Below are 3,500 nucleotides of genomic sequence, written 5' to 3' on the forward strand. Positions count from 1 at the left end.
GTTGGCCAGTTTTCAGAAAATTTGATGGCCTGTACATGCGGGATTATGTCAAGATATGGCAAATGACACCTTATATGATACTTTTTAGAGTAGTGTGTACATTTTATAGTTTATGTGGTGGACCTTGGCTAATTCGCGATTGTTAAATAAAAAATAAATAGAAACTTACAAACGGATATATAAGATTTTGAAGAAATAAGACTTCAACTAATACTAACATGAGGGTAACATATCAAAGTGATGTTTATTTATCTCATCATCAACGATAGAACATAGCAAATTGTCCACAATTATGTATTCTTTTTCTTTTGCTTGCTGACTGTCATTCATTTTCAATCTTCTTGACTTTTTTCATCCCCCTCTGCGCAATGCCCTCTACTACTCCTCCTACTTACTTTCTTTCGTTTTCTTCTCACATTTTCATTTGGTTCCTTTTTTGTACCTTCTTCCATGATCTTGCATCCAATTACAAAATAATGTAAAAATAGTCCTACTTATGTCAAAGAGTAAGGAGTAATGTCATCTTCATTTCAACAATGAAACTACAAAAAAGTATAGCTTATGAACAAAAAATAAGTAGTAATATTAGACTATCAAGCCATGAATATAAACACAATATACTGGAAAAACATAAACAATGAATCATAATAGCATGCTGTAATATTAGGCTAACTTTGAACACACCATTGGAAACCAAGTGATGGCAGAAAACATAAGAAATTGTTATGATGCATGCAAATGGAAACCGAGTTTAATGGTGAAGAAAAATGGAAAAAAAAGTAACTTGGATCCAAAACTAAGAGAATCATGATAGGAAGCTGTAAGCCCCATTTCTAATTAAGTTAATCAATCAATCAATGAAGTTAAACATGTAAAAAAAAAACATTTCCGTTAGTTAACAAATATCTGTTAGTTTAGTTATCATAAACATAGAAAAGTAGTATTTGACAGTGAAATCTAAACGATTGAAAGCTGAATAGCATTCTATTCAAACTAAAATACTGAAGGGAAATTGTTTAAATTTAATTTAGTATAATAATAGATGTAAATTGTGTGACATATAACCTGAGGAGAGTATGCACCATAAATAACTAGAGGTTTCACCAAATACACCAGCAATTTCTTTAACCATCAAATATAATCTTTGCTTAGTTTATTAGTTTAATACGATAAATTTAATCTGACTTGTTCTTTGGAACTACGAAAGAGAAAGACCAAGATCATGTACTTTCAACAATAAGATTACAAAGAAAAGAACTGAAGATGTAAATAGATCATAGAAACAACCCTAGGGATTAGATATCGAACCTCTTTTGGCTAAGAATCTACGGCATAAGTCGTCTATTTAATTTCCTGCAAAAAAAAAAATCATATAAACTCATTTAATCTTCTCTACTGATTATGTTCTCTTCTATCCAGCACCAACCAAACAAACATAGTAGATCATAGTAGATTAATTATAAACCCATTAAATCAAATTGATCTCACTTTCAAGCTCTTACATTGTATCTCAAAACTTCATCCAATTTTGCGGTAGTTCTTCATTCAAAATCTCAATCTGACTCACTTGACATCCAAAATAAAAAAAAATGAAAAATGAAAAAGAAGAAGAGGATTACTATAAGAATGACATACTTATAGAACCAAAATAGTATGGTACAATCTTCATACCTGAAATCAGAATATATCAAAACCCCCAAGAACAGAAGCTTCTATATACGAAAGAATCAATCTGGCATGTGAAATAATCAATCTGCACATGAAAGACACCCAGCCCATCATCAACATCAGATGAAATACGGTAGACTTTGATGTAAAAGATTGAAATTGCACAATTAAGTAGAACCAACTGAGTACCTGAAAGTGTCTAAAGGGAGTGAGAGCAAACATTATGGCTTGGTCGCATGGGTCGGGTTTCAGAAACAGTCGGGACCCTTTTGTAGTCAGAAAATCGTGGTAACTACAACTCTCTGATAACTCTCCACGTTGTTCTGAACTTCTGATCGATTTGGTTACTCCCTGATAACTTCCTGTTGAAACTGAATGCGTTCGTGCTATTACAGGTTTCTTCCCAAATATAACCAATATTTTTATTTGATTTATTTCTTTTTTCTTCTTTTTTTTCTTTTGGTTTTTACTGCAATAGCCCGGTGTTTCCATGTGAGAGTGAGTTTATTAAGGGGCAGATTAGGCAGTTCACATTTTGGTGAATTTCCTGACCTCCTCGCTTTATTGTAGTAAAGATTAGTTATGCACTTGACTTATTTCTAATGGTTATGAAATAGATTGAATTTAGAACTTTATTTGGTAATGTAATGAACTTATTTCATATTTTAATATATTTTTATTTATTAAAAATACATAAATATATAATTTTGTTTGCCGTGTCGGAAACTCAGTTATTCAGTTGTGCCGTGTCGCCATGTCGTGCTGTGTCATGTCGTCATGTCCGTGTCCGTGCAGCTTAAGAGAGCAATTGGTAGTGCAGTGATACGAACCTAGTATTGACAACTCTTTGTCGTGGACTCGAAAGAAAATCTAATTATACGAGGACTCATATCGAATTGGGCGACATGATTGTCTTCTGCTGTCGAGGTTTCTTCTTCACTCTTCAAAGTTACAGAGAGAGAGAGAGAGGGAGAGAAAACAAAATCTCACCTCTTGACAGCAGATTTTCGATGGAGCTCCATATTTATACCTAGCCCCTCAAAATCCTACAGAATCGATGACTTAATGAAATCCTTGAAAATCCACATACTTTTGAATACCACCGTATTTGGACGGATAATTTAAAATCATGATTGAATACCATAATATTTTTAAAGACTTTTTGAAATCTGAATTGAATACCTGAAGACTTTTAGAATACAAAAAAATCCTACAGACTCTTAATCCAATACACCCCCCCTAGGTTGTAATCCTTAGGGCCAATTACATATAAGTTCACTTTGAGACATTTTTTCCCACATAAATCCACCCCAACATTTTTACCCACATAAGTCCACCCAAGTCTAAATAAGGTTTTGTATTAAGTATTGAAGTTCAACATAATTACAGACTGCCATCCAACAAAAAAAATTAGATTTTCTCCATTATATTTACAAGAATGCCACTAGAATAAAAAGTCAACAACCACTCTTATTTCGGAATAGTCTCCGGCGGACCTCCGGCGAGATTTCCGACCAACCTCCGGCGAGGTTTCCGGCCGACCTCCGATGATGACAAAAATTACTACTACCAGCTATAAAAGCTACTACTACCAGTTTCAAAAGCTACTACCACCGCCTACAAAAGCTACTACTACCAGCAACAAAAGCTACTACCACCGCTTACAAAAGCTACTACTGTGAGGTTTTCGACGAACACAAAAGCTACTACCATCAGCTACAAAAGCTACTACCACCGCCTACAAAAGCTACTACCACCGCCTACAAAAGCTACTACTGTGAGATTTCCGACGAACACAAAAAATACTACCACCAGCCACAAAAGCTACTACC

Source organism: Fragaria vesca, linkage group LG5 (assembly GCF_000184155.1).
Source record: "Fragaria vesca subsp. vesca linkage group LG5, FraVesHawaii_1.0, whole genome shotgun sequence".
NCBI lineage: Eukaryota > Viridiplantae > Streptophyta > Magnoliopsida > Rosales > Rosaceae > Fragaria > Fragaria vesca.